General features: G+C 45.9%; 1 long non-coding RNA gene across 2 annotated transcripts; it reads left to right on the forward strand.

Annotated features, from left to right (window-relative positions):
* The first annotated feature begins 843 nt into the window (after positions 1-843).
* On the forward strand, positions 844-9724 carry LOC103170487. Of its 2 annotated transcripts, none has more exons than XR_003761588.2 (3): positions 844-1218; positions 4310-4457; positions 9445-9724. It is a non-coding gene; the product is annotated as an uncharacterized LOC103170487 (long non-coding RNA). The 2 variants fall into 2 exon arrangements; XR_003761589.2 differs by lacking the exon at positions 9445-9724 and adding an exon at positions 9324-9438.
* Positions 9725-23366: the final 13642 nt, after the last annotated feature.

Consider the following 23366-nt stretch of genomic DNA (forward strand, 5'->3'; position numbering starts at 1 on the left):
CCTCGAGAGCAGGGATCACGTCTATTACCTGTGCTCTCCCAAGTGCTCGGTTCAGTGCTCTTCACACACTACATCCTCAATCAATACCATCAAGTGATAGATTAATTAGACATATTTCCCTCGTGGGGTGAAATATTTCAAAGAGCCTAGTGGCCCACTTGTCTATAATGTGGGTGGAAAGGATGCTTAGGATCCCTTCAGCATCTTTAGCCACTCTATGCCATCCAGCAGGAAACTATCGCCCAAAGCCCACTGCCATGCACAGGGTGGGCTACCAATAATAAGGGGCTGATAGCCTTTATGGAGCTGAACTACTCAGACACAGTCACAAACTATTCCCGGCCCAGTGAACCAATCAGTCGTACTTACTGAGTGCTTACTGTGCGCAGGCCACTGTACTAAGAGTTTGGGAAAGCACGATACAACAGAATTGGTTAGCCTGGTCCCTGCTCACAATGAGCTTCCAGTCCAGAGGGGGAGACAGTAAAATAAATCAATAAATTCTGGATTTCCCCAAGGGAAAGAGGAAAGGGAGGATTATATCATCCAGCTTACCCACCTGAGAATTTCTAGGGAACCAACTGACTTTCAACCCCGGTCTTGTCAACTCAGCACCCACCGAAATGAATAAAAGCCAAAGCAAAATGATGTTTCCACGTTAGTGAATCCAACAGAGGAGTGCGCGCATATATAATATCCTGTCAGCCCCGGAATGCTTTTATTTATTGACAGAGCTGCTAAATTGCATTAGCTATCACACTGATATGAGGCTCCAGTGGAATCTGGGTGAAGGGAAGGTTCTGTTGATTGTACACAAACCGACAAACATTCACGTGTCAGAGAAGACTGTTGGCAAACAGGGCTGAGATCATGAGTGCTTCTGACAGGGACCGTGGTCTGTAAATTGTGCACTAGTCTAAACGCTTTGGCGGCACTCAACAAACAGTAAAATAAATGTAAATTTAAGGTTCCGGGGCTTGAACTGACCTGAGCATGCAAGAGGACGTATTTCGATCCAGACTGGCTGTCTCGTTAAGAATAGTTTCTGCCCCAATTACTTCCTGGGAGAAATCTCCGGCGATTCCCGAAGAATCCTGGGTAGTGAAGTTGAGTACCTCAGGGAAGGTCAAAATGATGTAGCAGATTCGTCCCTCTCGGACCGTGCCCGATTGCTTATGCTTGATCTACCCCGGCGTTCAGCACAGTGTCGGGCATCTTGTAAGTGCTTAACAAATGCTAGTTATTATCATTACCCTCTGTGGAAGGCAGAGTGCCAGAAGGCTCCTCTCCTTTCCATTCCCAGATTCCCACTCTGAAAGAAGCAGCATGGTGTAGTGGGTAGAGCATGGGCCTGGGAGTCAGAAGGTCATGGGTTCTAATCTCAACTCCACCACTTTTCTTTGGTGTGACCTTGGGCGAGTTATTTCACTTCTCTGAGCCTCGGTTACCTCATCTGTGAAATGGAGATTGAGACTGTGAGCCCCACACGGGACAGGGAGCGTGTCCAATTTAATTTGCTTCTATCTGCTCCAGCGCTCAGCACAGTGCCTGGCATATAATAAGCGCTTAACAAATACCATCATTATTATTATAATTCTTCCTGGCACAGAGGTGAGGAAGGAAATTTCCATACAGCTCCAGCCACCATTTATGAAAACACACGGCACACGGCACCTCCTACACCGGCCTGGTGGCATTTCGGCAAAGTGACAGCCACGGCCTGGCTGAGGTCACAGTTGAGCTTCCCGATGGTGTAGTAGATGGGGAGAGTACGGTATAACAACATAGACACATCCCCTGCCCACAACGAACTTACGGTCTAGAGGGAGAGCCATTCAGAGGGGCAGCAAAGTGAAAAAATAGGGAAATATTTGGAGGAGGAGAGACTGAAAAGATTAAGATTCGCTGGATGGGAAAAGACCCAGGCTTAGGGTGGATTTGATAGAAGTTTACAGAATCCTAAAGGGTGTAGACAGGGCAAACATGAAACGATTGCTCACCAAGTCCCACGGCACTGGACCAAAGGGGAACCCCCCTAAAGCCTGAAAGTGGCAGATTCGAATTTAACAGAAGCAAATGCTTCTTAACCCAGAGGGTGGAGAGCATATCTTATTTGTTCCTCAAAGGAAGCTATACAAGATGGAAATTTCAGCAGGTTCAAGTGGGTTTTGGATGAAACTGTGGGTGACCCATCCATAATGGGCTACTAGGGGGAAAAATTACAGCGTGACCTAGTGGATAGAGCACGGGCCTGGGTATATGAAGGAGCAAGGTTCTAATCTCAACTCCGCCGCTTGTCTCCTGTGTGACCTTGGGCTTCTCTGTGCCTCAGTTTGTTCATCTGTAAAATGGGGATCATTCATTTGATGGTATTTGTTGAGTGCTTACTGTGTGCAGAGCACTGTACTAAGCTCTTGGGAGAGTACACTACAACAACAAACAGACACATTCCCTGACCACTATTTACTTACAGTCAAGAGGACTGTGAGTAACACATGGGACAGGGACTGTGTCCAACCTGATCTACCCTAGCGCTTAGAACAGTGCTTGGCACATGGTAAGCCCTTAACAAATACCATAAAAAAAAAAGGTTGCACCTGAACGATTCTGTGGAAATCCCAAAGGGCACGACCATCACACATTTCCTCCAAATTTTCTATTGCTGCTGTTGGCGACAGAATTCTAGATAGATTGTTGATCTGAACCACAAATGACACTACACAGAAAGCCTTCTTATGAAATTTGGAGATGAAGGGGAAAACTCCCCAAGGGCTTTTAAAAAACCCGGCCGATGTGCAGATGTCAGGGTGTCCAGAACAAAATGGGAAGCGGAGCTAGTGTTTAATACTAATAATGATGGTATTGGTTAAGCACTTACTCTGTGTCAAGCACTATTCTAAGCTCTGGGGTAGATACAAGCTAATCAAGTTGGACAGCCCCCGTCCCATATGGAGCTCACTCTTAATCCCCATTTTCCAGATGAGGTAACTGAGACCCAGAGAAGTGAAGTGACTGCCCAAGGTCACACAGCAGAAAAGCAGCAGAGCCGGGATTAGAACCCAGGAATCTCTGACTCCCAGGAGAGTACTCTATCCACTAGGCCATGCTGCTTCTCATTCCCTGAAGGAGATCTTATTTTGGAAAGACTTTGGAGCTAGGGAGTCCCACCCTCTGCAGGATATCAATGTGTGTGTGGGGGGGGGGGAGGGGGTGGCATTTCAGAGGAGGAAAGATATAAGCAAGGGAGAGCAGTGGACTAGATGCTAGACTGTAAGTTTGTTGTGGGCAGGAGGTAATAATAATAATAATAATAATGTTGGTATCGTTCTTGTCTGTCCGTCTCCCCCGATTAGACCGTAAGCCCGTCAAACGGCAGGGACCGTCTCTATCTGTTGCCGACTTGTTCATTCCAAGCGCTTAGTACAGTGCTCTGCACATAGTAAGTGCTCAATAAATACTATTGAATGAATGAATGGTATTTGTTAAGCCCTTACTATGTGCAGAGCACTGTTCTAAGCGCTGGGGTAGATACAGGGTAATCGGGTTGTCCCACGTGAGGCTCACAGTTAATCCCCGTTTTACAGATGAGGTAACTGAGGCACAGAGAAGTGAAGTGACTTGCCCAAAGTCACACAGCTCACAAGTGGCGGAGCTGGAATTAGAACCCATCACCTCTGACTCCCAGGCACATGCTCTTTCCACTAAGCCACACTGCTTCTGTTATATAGTTACATTGTACTCTCCCACAGGAATCGCTCAATAAATACGATCGACTGTCTGACAATGGGAAAGATAAAAATGAGGCACACTCAGAAGGTTGGCTTGAGAGGAACAAAGAGTGAAGATGGGGTGAAATGGGGGAAAAAGTGGAGAAAAGTGGAGAAAAGGGGGAGAGCTGATGGAGCTGAGGAGTTGAGCCTTAGAGCTGATGGTGACGAGTTTCTGCTCGATGAAAAGATGGATCGGAGGCTTTTAAAGAGTGGGGAGAGGGATGCAGGATGATATCTTAGAGAGATGATCCCGGCAGCAGAGGGAAGTAAGAGCTGGAGAAGGGAAGCGACCGGAGGCAGGGAGGTCCTCGAGGAGGGGGTCAAGTTGGGATACGACAGCCTGTGGTTGCTTGGATGGAGAGGAAGAGAGGGATCCTAGAAAGAGAGTAGGGACTCCGGGGAAATGTCAAGGATAATGTAGATGGTAGGTAAATATGTTGTCCCTCTCTACTTGCTTCATTTGGAATATTGTTATCTTTGAGTTAAAAAGTGCCTGCTTCTAGGGGCCACAAAATCAGAGCCTTTTCTGTTTCACGCAGAATTCTCGGGACACCTCTAACAGAATAAGTCCGTGTGCCGTCCTGAGTTTCCTGAGCCAGAAATTCCATAACATGGCAAGACCAGATGTTCTCCAATTAGTCGTTGTTACGATCGCTTTGGTTGCCTCCTGTTCAGATATTCCAAAAGGTATCATTTCTCTGCTCCCATCTGTTCAGGTCTTACCTTCCTACCCCCCCCCCCCCAGCTGTGTGAACCTGGGCAAATCACTTAACTTCTCTTGGCCTCAGTTTCCTCATCTGTAAAATGGGGATAAAGATAAATTGTGAGCCCCATGTGGAAAAGGGATTGTGCTTGATAATCTGGTAGCTGTTTAGCTCCTTAACTCACAGGAAGGGCTTAACAAAACTCATAATTATTATCGCTTCTGTGGGAAGGTTTTCCGGCATTCCCCCAGACCTACCCACAATTCCCTAGCCTCGTCAATCCTCGAAACTCCCTCTCTAAAGCAAATCTCTCTGTGGTTCTTCTGAAAATTTTTATTTTGCTTTTTCCTCTCCCAATTCTTTTTATGCCACTCCAATTTTTTTTTAATAAGAAGGTTATTTTGGGGTGAGGACACATCCATTATTTATGATTATTTTATTATTTTCATTATTATTTGCATTATTCTTTTTTATTTCTCAACTGGATCTGGTCTTCACAGATGATTGCAATATGGTTACGCACCAATTAGGAGGACAAGGCCGTTTGCCCTCTGGAGTTGCGTAGGGGAGAAGACTAACTTCTTGTACCCATTTCCCCATCCTCTGAGGAAACTGACATCTGTCTGAGCCAAATGAAAGGATTTCTGCCTCAACGAAAGCACTTGGCATATTCCATCTGCTCCACTCCCTTCCTCCCAGGTCAGCCTTTGAGCAGTGTTAAGAAAAAAACATGTTGAGACGCAGCATGGCCTAATGGAAAAAGCACGGGCCTGGAAGTCAGAGGACTTGGGTTCTAATCCCACCCCAGCCACATGTCTGCTATGTGACCGTAGGCAAATCCCTTCGCTGTGCCTGTTCCCTCACCTATAAAATGGGGATTAAGACTGTGAGCCCGATGTGGGACAGGGACTGTGTCTGACCCGATTACCTTGTTTCTACCCCAGCATTTAGAACAGTGATTTGCACAGAGTAAGTGCTTAAGAAACACCACAACTATTACTAAAACATGGGAGAAGGGCCAAGCAGACCACACCCACTGCAGAATCACAAGCAGGGTGGTCCCTCATCTGCAAGTTGGTGCTTTGTGCCCTCACGGCTGTGCCAGGGCAAAGCAAGAGAAGTGGCATGGCCTAGTGGAAAGGACATGGGAGTTAGGAGAGCTGAGTTCTAATCGCGGCTAATCCAATCTCTCTCCCTCTGGGTACAGACCGTAGACTCTACACTTTTAACTCGTTGTGGGTGGGGAATGTGTGTACCGACTATATTATACTGTATACAGTAAGTGCTCAATAAATGTGATTAATTGATTGAGTGGGTGATCGTGGGCAAGTCACTAACCTTCTCTGTGCCTCAGCTTCTTTGTCTGTAAAACGGAAGTTCAGCACCAGTTACCCCTCCCTCTAAGAATATGAGCTCCGTAATGGACAGGGAATGGAGCTGGTCTAATTATCCATCAGTGGTATTTATTGAGTCCTTACTGTGTGCAGAGCACTGTACTAAGCCCTTGGGAGAGTACAGTACAACAGGGTTGGTAGAAATGTTCCTCGCCCGCGATGAGGTTTTAGTCGAGAGATTATCTTGTATTTTCCACAGTGCTTGGCACCTAGAAAGAACTTAACAAATACTACTGCTATTGTTACGCTGCACACCCATCCTTGAGGTGCAAGGAAGACAAATCCATTACCTCCCGTTTCTAGAATCCTTCTTATAGTGAAACAAAGGTTCTCCAAGAAGAGTGAGGGCACACACAAACGCAAACACACCTGACCACACCCAACCACTCCCCCACTATCCCTTGGGCTGCAGCTAAACCACACGGCATTTCTGGTTTGGCAAAGCAGGAGAAGCATTTTAGCACTTTTGCCTAGTAGCTACAGCACGGATCTGGGAGTCGGAAGGACGTGGATTCCAATTCCAATTCCTCCACTTACTTGCTGAGTGATGGTGGGCAAATCACTTAACTTCTCTGAGCCTTTGTTACCTCATCTATAACTTGAGGATTAAGTCTGTGAGCCCTTTCTGGGACAGGGGCTGGGTCCAACCTGATTATCTTATATCTGCCCCAGCTCTTAATACAGTGCCTGGCACACAGTAAGCACTTAACTAGTATTAAAAAAAATAATAAGATGAGTGACTGTGTTCCATGACACCTATCCCACCTACAGAGGCTAAAAGGAAGCAAGGGGATCTAGAGAAGATTCAATAATGAGACTAGAAGAAATTGTGAATTACACCCTACATCTTTGTTCTATATCTTTTCTTTTAGTTTTCGGAGGTACCTGGGCAGAAGGGTGGAGGAAGGGAGGAGAAACTCCGGGACTGCATGGGTCAAACCTAGCAGCAGGTGGAACAGATTTCCCAGATTCCACTCTGTTTTAATAGTGCTAATGGATCTGATTCATTAGCGAATTGATGATAAGGGAATTGGAAGGTAGCTCTTGTGATGGCGAGTCAACTCGGTAAGGCCGAAAAGCAAAATAATGACCTGATTCTTTTTTTTAACAGTATTTGTTATACACTTACTATGTGCCAGGCACAGTTCTAAGCACTGGGGTAGATTTGAGCTAATGAGTTTGGACCCAAGCCCCGTTCCACATAGGGCTCACAGTTTTAATCCCTGTTTTACAGATAAGGGAAATAGGCAGAGAGAAGTGACTTGCCCAAGGTCACTCAGCAGACAAGTGGCAGAGCTAAGAACCCAACTCCTTCTGACTCCCAGGCCCGGGCTCTGTCTACTAGGCAACTCTGTTTCCCGGAACTTGTTCTGTGAGACTGGGTCCTTGGACTTTCTACTGGCTGGCCTGTTGGTTGCATGATTGACAGCTGTTACCCAGGGGTGCTGGCAGCCCTTATATCCTATTGTCACCTACCCTGGACTCTGGGGTGTGTCCAAGGCCCGAAGTATGATCTTTTCATTAAGTTACAGCATGCCAAGTGGCCCTGTGCTAACATTTGATTCCTTTCAAGCATTTGACACAGTCCACGTGCCAGCACGTGAAGACCGTGGAGTGAATTGAATGAAGAAGCAGCGAGGCCTAGCAGAGAGAGCATGTGCCTTGGGAATCAGAAGGACTCGGGTTCTAAACCCGGCTCTGCCGACTATTTGCCGTGTATGACCTTGGGCAAGTCACATTACTTCTCTGTGCCTCAGTCTCCTCAACTGTAAAATGTGGTTACCTGTTCTCACTCCTATTTGGACGGTGAGCCCCAGGCGGGTCAGGGACTGCGTCTGGCCTAATTAACTTGTACCTACCCCAGCGCTTAGAACAGTGTTTGACATTTAGTAAGTGGTTAACAAATACCATAAGAAAAGGAAACCTTATCCAAAGGACTTCTTGGGAACTTTGGCGGCAGAGGCTGAATCCTCCCTCACCCCTCTCATCCACACACCTCTCCCTCCCACCCAGCCACCTCTGCCCTGTTGTTCTCTGGCTACCTCGATCTCTTCTATCTCGTCACCAACCTCCGGCCCACATCCTGACTCTGGCCTGGAACGCCCTCCCTCCTCATATCCGACAGACAATTACTTACTTTCCCCCGCCTTCAAAGGCTTATTGAAGGCACGTCTCCTCCAAGAGGCTTTCCCAGATTAAGCCCTATTTTTCCTCATCTCCCTCTCCCTTCTCCATCACCCTGATTTGCTCCTTTTATTCATCGCCCCTCCTAGCCCCACAGCATTTATATATCTGTCATTCATTTATTTATATTACCATCTGCCTCCCCCTCTAGACTGTAAGCTCGCTGTGGACAGGAAATGTGCTATGTATTGAGTGCTTACTGTGTACAGAGCACTCTAGTAAGCTTTTGGGAAAGTACAGTAAAACAGAGTTGGTGGACACGTTCCCTGCCCTCAGTGAGTTTGTAATCTAGAGATTATCTTGTATTTGCCACAGTGCTTGGCATCTAGTAAGCGCTTAAGAAATACTGTTGTTATTGTTATGCTGCACACCTATCCTTAAGGTGCAAGGAGAACAAACCCATTACCTCCTGTTTCTAGAATCCGTCTCAGAGTGAAACAAAAGTTAACATATACCATAAAAAAGAAAACCTTATCCACATGACTTCTTGGGAACTTCATCTATCGTTGTTCTACTCTCCCAAGCACATAGTCCAGTGCTCTGTACACAGTAAGCACTCAAATACCATTATTATTATTTTTATAAATACGATTGACTGGCTCTCCACACCTCTCTCCAAACACAGAGACCACTTGGAAGCGAAACAGACAGAATCTTGACCAACCCCTAGCGTAATGGAAGAAATGTTCTGTCCTTACATATCACCCTTCCATCCAGAGCTTCTTCCCTACAAAAAGAAGGGGTCCCAGAAATGTGGATTTCAGAGTGAGTTTAGGGGAAGCTGAAACAGTTGGAGGGGGATTAGATTCCCCCTGTGATGATGCCCCAGACCTGGAGGAATTTGTACAACTGTTTGGTAAGAACCAGAGGAGTGTGACTCTTTTAAAAGACCCTCTCTCCACTAAGCTTTTTCTGACTCAGGTGTGAGCTTTCTTTCCGAGGCTGTTAGCGTTTCTTAAGCACCTGCTGGGTGATTTTTCCATTAAGATCAATACTGCACTTCTGATGTGGTCTTCACCCCACTCCAATTACTGTAAAATAGCCCAGTGTCAGGTTGGCCTTTTTTTTCAGCACCATTTTATGATCATTCCTTCTCAATGTGTGATGGCGTGCTTCAAAGTGTGAGTCAATGTGGTCCACTCTGACCACAGAATCATTTTTTTTTAAATTTTATCAGGCTTGTGCTGAGCTCACCTCAACCCGGCTTCCATTTTTGTAGTGCACGGTTTTTGTCCCTAAATGTTCTCGCGTATGACGCTGTCGGATTTTAGTCTGTTTCAGCTCGTTTCTCCAATTTGCCAGACTTGTTTTGACTTCCACCTCCTTCTATGAAACCAGAGCTATCCTTTGAGTTCAAACTCCTGATGGTAAGATCCTATCTCTGTGTTCCAGAGAAGCTGATGAGACCAATGCGTCATCTACAATCTTTTCCAAATCATGTGCATTTAAAGATTGCCACTTGCCACCCAGCTGCTGAGAGGAAATAACCCCAGCCTGTCAATTAATCGACCTGGGTTCTAGCCCTGTAGCTACCGCTGGCTTGCTGTGAGACCTTGGGCAAGTTGCTTCCCCTGCTTGGACCTCAGTTTCCCCATCCGTCAAATAAGGAGTATAGTGCCTGCTTCCTTCTATCTCACAGAGATGGGGTGAGGATAAAGTCAGATCACCTACGGGAAAACAATTTGGAAAATACAAATTTGGAGAAGCAGCATGGTCTAGTGGTTAGAAAACGGGCCTGGGGGTCAGAAGCACCTGGGTTCTAATCCCGGCTCTGCCACTCGTCTACCATGTGACATCGAGCAAGTCATTTCCCTTCGCTCTGCCTCAGTTCCCTCATCTGTAAAATGGGGATTAAGACTGTGAGTCCCATGAAGGACATGGACTGTGTCCAACCTGATTACCGTATATCTACCCCAGTGCTTAGAACTGTGCGTGGCACATAGGAATATGTGCCTAACAAATACCACAATTATTATTATTATTACTAATAATAACCCTTTGCACTCTACAAATGCAAGGGATTGTGATTACTAGTAATAGTAATAATAACTGTGGTATTGTTAAGCACTTACCATGATCCAGGCACTGTACTAAGCACTGCAGGGTATAAAGGCAAATTGGGTTGGGCACAGTCCCTGTCCCACACGGGGGCTAACAATTTTTTAAGCCCCATTTTACAGATGAGGGAACTGAGGCCCAGTAGTGCTGGATGTGATTTTGTTTCTCACCGCTTTGTAAGGTGTGGGGTGCCAGGCCCTGGTTCTTTGGAAAAGAACGGAGAAGCAAATCCACGTCAGCGCCTTCTGAGCCTGACCACCCGCTGGAAAAAACAAGGAGAGCGTAGAGCCGAATAAAAAGAACACAGGCCGGCACACATCCTTCTAAGCCCAGCGTGGCCTAGTGGAAAGAGCACCAGTCTGGTCTTCGGGGGACCTAGAGTCTAATCCTGGCTCTGCCCTTTGCTTGCTGTGTGGCTTTGGGCAAAGCACTTAACGTCTCTGTGCCTCAATTTTCTCATCTGTAAAATGGGGATTAAATACCTGTTCTTTAGATTTATAAGATCATTACAGGCAGGAAACGTTTCTGCTAATTCTGTTGTACTCTCCCAAGTGCTTAGTACAGTTGGCTGCACATAGTAAGTGCTCAGTTAATACCACTGATTGGTTCATTCTCCCTTCTGCTTAGACTGTGAGCCCCATGTGGAACAGGAACTCTGTCCAATCTGATGAGCCTTTATCTACTTCAGTGCTTAGAACTGTTCGACAGACATAATAAGCCTTTGACAAATATTATTGCTGCCATTATTGTTTTTATATTTGTTAAGCTCTTACTATGTGCTAGACACTGTTCTAAGTTCTTTATAAGCTAATCAGGTTGGACACAGCCCCTGTCCCACATGGGGCTCCCAATCTTAAACCCCATTTTACAGATGAGGTAACTGGGGCCCAGAGAAGTGAAGTGACTTGCCCAAGGTCCTGCAGAAGACAAGTGGCAGAGTCTGGATTAGAACCCAGATCCTACTGACTTCCGGGCCCGTGCTCTATCCACTAATTATGTTGGTATTTATTAAGGGCTTACTACGTGCAGAGCACTGTTCTAAGTGCTGGGGGAGATACTAGGCCACACTACTTCTCTGATGTGATAATAATTGTACTTATTATTATTATTATAAGCGATCTCGAGCAACTCACTCGACTTCCAGAAAGGACGTTCCCGATTTCCAAGGACTGAGTCCAACTATTCTCTGACAAGAGCCCGGAATTTCTAACCGGGCACTTCAAGCTCCCAAAATGGTGGCTTTCTGGCCCGTTTGCTCTTTGAACCCTGATCTTAGCCCCAATAAAATCCTTATCCTTTTTGCCTCCCGCCCACCTCAACCCCCACAATTCCAGATGAAAAGCGAAGCTTCGGAAATGCTTACGTTTCCCGGTTTCTCCTTCTGTAAGTGGAGATCCCCCGGGGTGGAGAGGGTGGGAGAGAGGGGGTGTGCCTTCGGTTTCTAATTCCAATTATTCATTTAGGACAGATGCCGTATACTGCAATTTTGTTAATTTGGTAATGGGAGCTGCAGGACCAGGCTGGCTAATGACAGCCCTCCGTTCTCAAGACGCTCTGGATAGAAACCAATGCTTCTCTGGATAAGGCTGCACTTTCTAACCTGAATGAAGTCACCAGAAACGGAGTCACTGGCTTCTCTGGATTTTTGTTTTATTCTGGTATTTATCAAGCACTTACTATGTGCCAGGCACTATACTAAGACCTGGGGTAAATACAGGCTCATCAGGTTGGACACAGTCCATTTCACTCATGGGGCTCACAGTCTTAATCCCTATTCTGTAGGGAAGTGAACTGAGGCTCAGAGAAGTTAAGTGAGTCGCCCAAGATCACACAGCAGGTGAGTGGTGAAGCCGCGATTAGAACCCAGGTCCTTCGGACTCCCAGATCTCTGCTCTATCCGTTAGGCCACACCGCCTAATGGATGACCTGTGCCTAGAAAGTTCACACTTTTCAACCTAAAGTGCTTCTCCCTTTCCTTTTCCGAGGTTTTTTTCTTATTATTGGTATTTGTTAAGCGCTTACTATGTGCCAAGCGTTGTTCTAAGCACTGGGGTGGCTACAAATTAATCAGGTTGGACACAGCCCCTGTCCCACATGGGACTCACCGTCATAATCCCCATTTTATAGATGAGGAAGCTGAGGTAGACAACAGATGAGTGGCGGAGCCAAGACTAGAACCCAGGTCTTCTGACTCCCAGGCCCCTGTCTATCCATTAGACCACGCTGCTTTTTGTTTTCTCTTCTCCTGGAATGAATATCGCCTTGAACCACAAAGGGAGTAAAACTATTAGCGGCTGCGTTCAACCTCCAGAGGGTGGGCAACGGCCTCACCCAGGTCAGTCAGTCAGTCGATCGCATTTATTGAGCGCTTACTGGTGCAGGACGCTGTACCAAGCGCTCGGGAGAGTACGACACAATGATGAACAAACACATTCCCTGCCCACAACGAGCTTACAGTCTAGAGGACTTGCACATTGAAGGGAATGAACAAATGAAAGCCACATCTGTGGCTGAAGTCTCATCCGGGATCTTAGGATGAGCAGCGATTTCCTTCATAACAAGCGAACGGCGGCCTAGTGGATAAAGCACGGGCCTGGAGGCAGAGGACTGAGGTTTTAATCCCGGCTCGGCCACTTGTCCCTTGTGTGACCTTGGGCAAGGCGCTTCACTTCTCTGGGCCTCAGTTTCCTCTTCTGTAAATGGGGATGAAATACCTGTTCCCTCTCCCATTTGGCCCCTCTCAGGGTAGCACCTAGAGAGTTTCCAGTACTCTACCAGTCTCGGCTACGGTAGGGAGAGTCAAGCAGAGGCCTACCCGTTCCATTCCTAGCTTGGGCAGTGGCTAGGGGGTCGAAGACAATCCGCTACAAGTCAAAACTCACCCACGCTGGGCAGCAGTGGCATGGGAGAAAGTCGAGGGCGGAGACTCGAGTTTACGGAAAGCAGAGATGGTAAACCGCTTCCGTATTTTTACCAAGAAACCTCTTTGGATCCACTACCAGAACGATTTCAGGTGGACAGTGGGGTGTGCTGGGAGAGATGTGTCCGTGGTGTCGCCGTGGGTCGGAATCGACTCGACGGCATAAGACAAGACTCCCATTTGGAATGGGAGCTCCACATGGGACAGGGACAGTGTCTAACCTGGTTATCTTGTACCATCCCTTGGCAAAAATCAGGGACTCTAACAGTTTCAAATTATTTTTCATTGGAATTCTCAAAAATAATCCCTATGTAACTAGCAGAGGGTTTAACTCCGCACCTAAACTGTAAGCTCGGTGCAGGCAGGGAATGTGTCTGTTCACTGCTATATTTTACTCTTCCAAGCGCTTAGTATGGTGCTCTGCACACGTAAGTGCTCAATAAATGCAAGTGAACTACAAAAGGAAAATGCCAAAATTATTGGAACAGGGCAGTGTCAGAGGAGAAATTTCCTTTCAGTGGCCTCCAAGTGAGTCACACTAATCAATCAGTCAATCTCTTGTATATATTGAGCTCTTACTGTGTGCAGAGCACTGTACTAAATGCTTGGGAGAGTATAATGGAATTGGTGGACACGTTCCCTGCCCTCAGTGAGTCTACAGTCTAGAGGAGAATAAAGACATTAATATAAATACCTAAATTATGGATATGTACATAAGTGGTGTGGGGCTGAGGGAGGGGTGATGGGGTGACTAGAGTTTAGTCACCTTTTCAAGTAATTTTCACTTAGAAGACAGCTGCCCTCACAAGAAAGCGAGTGCAAGGAATCAAACTGCCAAAACAGTATCTTAGGCTGAACCGTTAATTACTCTATCCAGGATGCACAAACCCAACCCCCAGATCTTACTAGCTCGAGCCTTTTGAAACATACTTACACAATGAGATCATTTTTCATTATGCATTTTCGAGGCAAATGGTGATTGGCTGAATCGCTGACAAGCCACCTCTTTGCAAACCGGATCTTGCTCTCTCTTTCCATTTTTTTTTTCTTTTCGATCAAATAATCCCTCAGACAAAATGTAGGGAAATAGAGCCCCACACAGCTCTTCAATTACTGTTGGACCAATTTCCTCTGAGCTACTGGAGAATAAGTAGCTTTCAGAGAAGCATTAAGTTGTGATCTCTCTGGAAGGCTCCACGTTTCAGTAGAATGACAGTTATTTTCATAAATACCCCAAAAGGGAGAGAGAGAACAGAGACAGACAGACATTTGCTAAGCAATTGCTCATTATCCGAGAACCCTGATCCAGATATGAAAAAAGTCCAGTTTGTAATGTCTTAAAATGTCACTGTGTTGTGATTTATAGCAGCACACAATGCATCTTGCTTCATTATACGGCAAAAAAAAAAATTGAATTACCATGATAATGTCTTCTCCTCTTGGTGAAAGCTGCGATACTAGTCTAAGGATATAAAATACATCATTAGTTGCTTTTAAACTTGTCTCTAATGATGAAAAAAGAATAATGGGGCATGAAACCCAGACTTAACAAAACAAAAACACAGAACAGCATTTTACAGGTTGTACGTAAACATAATGTGACAATGCAATTTCTTTCTTTTTCTATGACAGTTAATTCCAGACCAGGAAAACTGTCAAAAATGTTTAGTTCTGCTTGGCTTGAGTTAATTACAGGCCCTGTGGCTGGGCTGACTTTTCTCTGCTAATGGCACTGTGCTACAGGTAAAAATCCATTTGCAAGAATGTTTTCGTAGCTACGGATCTAATTTAGTGAATATCAAATATTTATGCCATTGCAATTAAAGTGACAATACCCTCCCCCTTTCCTATGCGAGCCTGGGCTTTTTAATAAAATTTATTATACAGTAAACATTTGGTAAAAGTTTTTTCTCAAGCTTATAATGTGAGCGCTTTGAATATTTTATTGATTTTATACCTCTAGCACTCAATATCTGCAAACACTGGAAATCTTCGGAACTTCAGCTCGCTGCTCCTTAAAGAATGAAGTGAGGGGTAGCGGAGAGGCCCCGGGGAAGGGAATGCAGCTGGTTGTGGGCAAGGAATGTGTCTGCTTATTGTTGTATTGTCCTCGCCCAAGTGCTTAAAACAGTGCCCCGCACACAGTAAGTGCTCAATAAATAAGATTGACTGACTGGATTAATTAATTGAAAAGGGGAATCTGGGGGAGCAGTCGAGTTGGGGACTTCCGGGAGAAACCACTCACCCAAGATTCCCTGTCCTTGCCCCTGCTCCTGTCCTAGCAGAAACTACAAAGTTAAACGCAACAACACATCAAGAAAAAAACACGCAAAAGCGCTGTGCCCGTTGGCGCTGGATTAGAGCGGCCATGTTTATCTTTTCAGTCACACACTCACTCACAGGTGAAGTCTCCATCAGTGGTGATGTCTTCAAATACGAAGAAGTCTACGCATCCTCCAGTTTATTCACATGAGCCTGTGGTCCATGACCAAGTCTATACTCCCTCCTCTCCCTCCCCCACCACACACGAATGGACCAGGCCCTGGAAATCAAACCCACCTCTATGTCCACCTACGTCCGGTTCTGCTTCTTGCCAGCACCGGGCCCGTTGACCGACCTGGCCCTGGTGAGAACTGGAACATGGATACGAACACCGGGAGCCAAAGTAAGCAGGAATGGAGTGTGAGTGAAGGAGAAAAGTGGAGGGTGGCTGGAGGGAGATTGGCTTAGTGGAGAGAGCGTGAGAGGCTGCCCCATCCCTATGACACTGGGACTCCCCTCAGCCCCTGCTTCCTCCACAGGTAGACTCCTCATGGCAGCAGTGTGAGGTTTTCTCAACTTCCAGAACAATGGGAAGGTCACTGCCCTGGCCGGGGCAGTGACTTCTGATACCGTTGACTGGAGCCAGTAACAACCTGAAGCACGGCTGTCTCATTAGTGTTTCTCATCACTTCTGTCTTTTATGTTTTCCCTTTATATTTGTCTCCAACCCTTTCCCCCTTATTCTTAGATTTTGATCCCCTTGGGGGCCAGGGACATTGTCTATAATCTCATCTGCGTATTTCTTTCCCAATGCTTAGTACAGTGCTTTGCTCTTCCTAATCACTTAAAACGATTAGGACTGCTAGTAGCATTCAGGAGACCTGTTTTGTTTTTTTTATGGTATTTGTTAAGCACTTACTGTGTGCCAGGTACAAGATGATCAGGTCGGATAGAGTCCGTGTTCCACATGGGACTCACAGTCTTACTCCCCATTTCATAGATGAGGTAGATGAGGGACAAAGAATTGAAGTGACTTGCCCAAAGTCACCCAGCAGTCAAGTGATGGAGCCGGGATTAGAACCCAAGTCCTCCTGACTCCCAGGCCCATGCTCTATCCTTGGCCACACCGCTTCTCTTAGGCCACATTGTTTCTCTTCTATTCTGATTCTATTCCTAATTCTGCCTCTGGTCTTCTGTGTGACCTTGACGAGTCACTTAACCTCTATGCCTCAATTTCCACGTCTGTAAACTGGGGATAAGGTATTTCCTCTCTGAGTCTCTTAGATTATGAGCCCCAGTGGGGACAGGGACCATGTCTGACCTGATTCCTCTATTTCAATCCCAGGTCTGGACATATAGTAAATGTTTAATGAACAGCATAATTAAGAGTAGCCTGGGAAATCAACTTTCCTGATGATTACTCTAGCTGTTGTTGTTAAATTTACAGTTATTATTTGGCTTGCCGGCCACATTCCCAGAATAGATTCCGAGCTTTCTGTGGGTCGAGGAATCTGTCTGAATCTACGTCCCTTGTGCTTCTCCCTAAGAAGAAGCGCGTCTTCGTGGGTAGAGTAAAAGCCTGAGGGTCAGAGACCTGGGTTCTAATTCCTGCTCTGTCACTTGTCTGCTGTGTGGCTTTGGGCATTTTACTTCACTTCTCTGTTCCTCACTTACCTCATCTGTAAAATGGGGATTTTAGTGCCATGTGGGACATGGACTGTGTCTAACCTGATTACATCTACCCCAGCACTTAGTACAGTGCCTGGCACATAGTAAGAGCTTATTAGATGCCACTAAAAAAAATTTAGAACAGAGTTTTCGTATTGGAGGCTTTCTGCAAATACTATTCCTACTCTACAAATAGATACAAACGTGACACATGTGAGAGTTGGAGAGGCTCGTTGGGGTAGAATAGCCATGCAGGAGGAGAATTAATCAGGAATGCCTCTTGGAGGAGGTGACATTTGAAAGTGGGGAGGAATGTGGATTATGTAACCTGGCAAGCGCAGGCATTTCTTGAATTAGCCCTTAGACTGCTTCGGTACTTCCTTGGTTTACACTTCATCGCTTTTATAAGATGTCTGAAAATCAAATTTAAGTAGAAGAAAAATTTCAGGTCACCAAGATATTAGCCCTCTGGGAAAACTCGGCCACCCAAAGAGCACCTTGTCCCTCCGTGGATTGGGATTCAAACCCTAAGAACCGAAATCACCCACCAAATCTCTGTCTGGTGGCAGAAAGAGACCCATGGTGCAACTTCAACGACACTCAAATTCTGGGGTATCTCGTCTGAGGGTGGGACGCAGGCAGGTATGATGAAACTTTTCATTCATCGGTAAAAGCTGTTGTATGAAATGTAATTAATGGATTTCCTAGAGCTGGAATTCTGCCCAGTGTGAAATCTCAGCTTGGAGCAGTCATTCTATAAATGAACGTATTGAGGCACAGAGAAGTGAAGTGACTTACCCAATGTCTCGCAGCAGCCATGTGGCAGAGCCAGAATTAGGAATGCCCCCCTCCTCAAATCCACCAATCAATCTTCCCCCCTCTTCAAAGCCCTACTGAAGACTCACCTCCTCCAAGAGGCCTTCCCGGATTAAGTCACCCTTTTCCTCAGCCCCTCCTCCCTTCCTCATCACTTCGATTTGCTCCCTTTGCTCTTCCCCCTCCCCCCAACCCACGACACTTATGTATATATGTATATATCTATAATTCTATTTATTTATATTGATGCTTGCTAACTTGTTTTATGATTCCATTTATTTGTATCGATGCCCGTTTACTTGTTTTGATGTCTGTCTCCCCCCTTCTAGACTGTAAGCCTGATGTGGGCAGGGATTGTCTTTACTGCTGAATTGTACTTCCAAGCGCTTAGTACAGTGCTCTGCACACAGTGAGCGCTCAAGAAATACGACTGCATAAGTGAATGAACCCAGGTCCTTCTGACTCCCGGGCCTGCACTCTGTGATTCCCATGGTTTTTGTTTGTTTTATGGCATTTATTAAAGCTGCAGAGAGATGAGACTGGTCATTTGCTGGCTCCACTTCCTCTCCGGGGTATTGTCTCTGTTAGGGAAGGGAGGTGTCTCCTCAGAGGACTTAGCGCTTAAAACAGTGCTCTGCCCATAGCACTCAATAAATAGCACTGATTGACTGACGGACTTCAGGAGGGGGAGAACTCAAAAGACAGAAGAGTCCAGCAATGACTGAGGTGAATGGAGGGCAAGAGAGAAGGGTAGAGGCAGAAAGAAGGGAGAATTCTGAGAGGAGCCAGCTGGATAATTACTTTTTTTAATCATATTTTTTTCAAAACATCTAATTTTATTACTTTATTCTCCTATTTCAATAGAGGACCGATTTAGATTGAATCTTAAAGGAATTCTTCACCACCATAATAAAGTCTCTTATCACAAGAAGCAGTCTCCATCAGCTCTGCCCTGCAGATTCACTCTATTTAAATATTTAGCATATTCAATATATCAAAACTCGATTTAATCCCACACACACAAAAAAAAAAAAACAACAATTCACATCATACAGAAGTTCCTACCAAAAAAAAAAATCCTCTTTCTTACATCATCAATGTGAAAGTCTTTCCAGGCTGGTGAAATAGTGGAAAAAATTTACGTATGCGACTCATGAACTTTGTTACCGTGAATTCCTCAAGGAACAGGAGGCTGGATTTTAGTTGGGTGATGCGGCTGATGCGAAAGCAGATATAGCTTCCGTTTGGGTCCAGATAGAGAAGCAGCATGGCCTAGCGGAAAGAGCACGGGCCTAAGACCTGAGTTCTAATTCCGGCTCATCCGCTTGTCCGCTGTGTGACCTTGGACAAGTCACTTAATTGCTCTGTACCTCAGTGACCACATCTGTAAAATGGGGACTAAATATTTGCTCTCCCTCCTATTTACGTTATGGGACACGGGCTGTGTCCAACTGGGTTATCTTGTACCTACCCCAGCACTTTGAACAGCATTTGACACATAGTGAGTGCTTAACAAATACCATGAAAAAGAGATAGGAATTACTTAGTAAGTATTTCTCCATTTGAGTTGGTAAATATTTGTAGTGGGCTAAGAAAACCCTAGGGTGGGAATAATTGGGATAATTGCCTTGGGCCTACTTCCTCCTCTCCCTCACCACCAACACCCACACGCACACACTCTCCTCCTACCCCACCACTGTAAATTGGACACCTGCTGGGGTAGATACAAGCAAATCAAGTTGTACACAGTCTATATGCCACATGGGGCTCACAGACTTAGTCCCCATTTTACGCCACACACTTTTCACTGCCTTAAACGGAGAAGGACTCAGGCTTGGGACCTTCAGAAGACAATCAGAGGCAGGAGGCAGAGGAATCATACCTTGACCATTTCTTATTTACCAGACTGGAAAGTTACATTAAGAAGTTATCAATTATGCCGTAACGGAACAATTAAGAGTGACGGGCCCTTCCATCGTTTGTATGCAGGTGAGTTTCCCGTGTCAGTGAAAAGACGATCGGTAGATGTCTTCAGGAGGAAATATGATTCCCATTACTACATGCAGGCAGAAGAATTGTATTTTAACGGTTCCCTTGTCACCATGTGGGAGCAAAATGGCCTGTGACCACGGTAATGGAAAGGGCTTTCTGGGGGATTTTGCAAGGCTTTTCATTCATTCATTCATTCAATAGTATTTATTGAGCGCTTACTATGTGCAGAGCACTGTACTAAGCGCTTGGGATGAACAAGTCGGCAACAGATAGAGACAGTCCCTGCCGTTTGACGGGCTTACGGTCTAATCGGGGGAGACGGACAGACGAGAACAATGGCAATAAACAGCGTCGAGGGGAAGAACATCTCGGAAAAACAATGGCAACTAAATAGAATCGAGGCGATGTACAATTCATTAACAAAATAAATAGGGTAACGAAAATATATACAGTTCCGGGGCCTAGTAGATCCCGGCGAAATTTGAAATGAATTGGAGCTTGGTGTGTTTGGCCCCTGGAAGATGGCCCAGGGGAAGGGAAGGGAAGCCAAATCGACCAAGTAGAGGAGATAAGCAGTCATTCGGAGCCCTCTGTTTGTGGCTCAGATGGACCGGTCAGTACCAACTTCGGATGTTGGGGTAGGGGCTGACAGTCATAAACCTCTAGATTGTAAGCTTGTCGTGGATGGGGACTAAATAATAATGTTGGTATTTGTTAAGCGCTTACTATGTGCAGAGCACTGTTCTAAGCGCTGGGGTAGACACAGGGGAATCAGCTGGTCCCACGTGGGGCTCACAGTCTTAATCTCCATTTTACAGATGAGGTAACTGAGGCACAGAGAAGTGAAGTGACTTGCCCACAGTCACCCAGCTGACAAGTGGCAGAGCTGGGATTCGAACTCATGACCTCTGACTCCAAAGCCCGGGCTCTTTCCACTGAGCCACACTGCTTCTTTTCATTGTAATATTGTAACCTCCCAAGTGCTTAGTAGAGTGTTTTGCACGCAGGAAGTACTCAATAAATACAAGGAAATGAATCAAATGAAAATCCCTTGAATTTGAGTAGGGACTTTATTTCTCCAAAGCCATGGTTTTTTTTAATATTTGTTAAATGCTTACTGTGTGCAGGCACTGTACTAAACGCTGGGGTGGATACAAGTTAGTCAGATTGGACACAGTCCCTGTCCCACATGGGACTCCCAGTCTTAATCCCCATTTTACAGATGAGGTAACCGGAGCCCAAAGTAGTGAAGTGACTTGCCCAAGGTCACACAGTAGACGAGTGGCGGAGCCGGGTTTGGAACCCACATCCTCTGACTCCCAGGCCCATGTTCTTTCACATCAATTATCTCCCACTGACCCTGGAAAGAAGAAGGAGGTAGTTCCTTTCTACAGTTGAGGAAACTGAGGCCCAGAGACCCAGCAAACAGGAAATCCCCCCAGGGACAGGAGTCGGAGAGTAGGAAATCGAAATCCAACCCAGGCCAGGTTTACAGATTCGAGATCCAACACGGGTCAGTTTTGGCCCCCGGCCTGAGGTGGGAGACTCCAAGATCAGAATCGGGGAGGCGGGGCTGTCAAAGGGCATAGGCCGGAGCCTGGGACTCAGAAGATTCATTCGATCCTATTTCTTGCGCACTTACTGTGTGCAAAGTACTGTACTAAACACTGGGGAGAGTACAACAATAAACAGACACATTCCCTACCCACATCGAGCTTACAGTCTAGAACTGAGTATAGACTGTGGCATATAGGAAAGGCACCATAACTAATTTTCAAAGTGCATATTACCCAGGATTATCAGGACATGTGTACTTATGTGTACATATGTACAGCTTTTACGTACATACAGTAATAATAATAATTATGATACTTGTTAAGCGCTTTCTATGCGACAAACACTGTTTTAAGCCCTGAGGCAGATACAAGTTAATCAAGTTGTCCCTTGAGGGGCTCACAGTCTTAATCCCCATTTTATAATGAGGCAACTGAGGCCCAGAGAAGTTATGTGGCTTGCCCAAGATCACACAGCAGACAAGTGGCAGAGTCAGGATTAGAACCCATGTCCTCCGATTCCCACCCCGTGCGCTCTTTCCACTAAGCCAGGCTGCCTCTCTAACCGCACTCATATCCGTGATTTAGTTCTACTAACATCTATCTCCCCCTCTAGACTGTAAGCTCATTGTGGGCGGGGAACTTGTATAACTACTCTGTTGTATTGTACTTTTCCAGGCGCTTAGTAAAGTGCTCCGCCCATAGTAAACCCTCAATTAATCAGTCTCAGAAAATGGATTGATTCTCGCTTTTTCACTATGTATTTTGGCTAGCGTGTGATGGTGGAATTAGATAAGATTCTTCTGACACTGTGTATCCAGCTGGATAGAGTGTGACATACGGTCGGAAAAGATCAGGGTTGAACACTAATAGTAGTAATAATAATAATAATAATCGTGGTATATAACCTCTAGACTGTAAGCTCGCTGTGGGCAGAGAACGTGTCCGCAGAAGCAGCGTGGCTTAGTGGAAAGAGCCCGGGCTTGGGAGTCAGAGATCGTGGGTTCCAATCCTGTCAGCTGTGTGACTTTGGGTAAGTCACGTAACTTCTCTGCGCCTCAGTAACCTCATCTGGAAAATGGGGATTAAGACTGTGAGCCCCACGTGAAGCAACCTGATTACCTTGTATTAACCCCTGTGCTTAGAACAGTGCTTGGCACACAGTAAATGCTTAACAAATACCATCATCATTATTATTATTATTACTGTTATTCTGTACACCCCCAAGCACTTAGTAGAGTGTGCTGCACACAGTACATGCTCAATAAATACGATTGATTGAATGAATCTGAGTTTGAACGCAGATCCCAGCTTTCAGGAAACCCGCAATTACATAGATGTGGTCACTTCTTTGGATGGAGCAGCTGTGTGTCTGAGGAACCCCGCGTTAAGGGGAATTTCTACTTTAACGGCCGGACTAGAATGCGCGTCGCATATATGTTCATGACCTCTTCTCACACCGTTTCCCACCCTACCCAAACACACAAGCACTGCCAGAATAATAATGTGGATATTTGTTAAGCGCTTACTATGTGCCGAGCACCGTTCTAAGCGCCGGGGTAGACACAGGGGAATCAGGTTGTCCCACGTGGGGCTCACAGTCTTAATCCCCATTTTACAGATGAGGTAACTGAGGCACCGAGAAGTTAAGTGACTTGCCCAAAGTCACACAGAATAGTGTTTCCTAATCCTGCAACAACTTTCTAGCCCAGCCCAGGTACAGGGTGATTCGATTGTCCCACGTGGGGCTCACAGTTTTCATCCCCATTTTACAGATGAGGTAACTGAGGCACAGAGAAGTGAAGTGACTTGCCCACAGTCACACAGCTGACAGGTGGCAGAGCCGGGATTCGAACCCATGATCTCTGACTCCCAAGCCCGTGCTCTATCCACTGAGCCACGCTGCTTCTGACTTCTCTGTGCCTCCGTTTCCTCAACTGTAAAATGGGGTTTAAATACTTGTTTTCCCTCCTGGTTAGACTGTGATCCCCATGTGGGTTAAGGACTGTGTCCAACCTGATTTAACTTGTTTCTACCCCAGTGCT

The sequence above is a fragment of the Ornithorhynchus anatinus genome, chromosome 8 (assembly GCF_004115215.2).
Source record: "Ornithorhynchus anatinus isolate Pmale09 chromosome 8, mOrnAna1.pri.v4, whole genome shotgun sequence".
NCBI lineage: Eukaryota > Metazoa > Chordata > Mammalia > Monotremata > Ornithorhynchidae > Ornithorhynchus > Ornithorhynchus anatinus.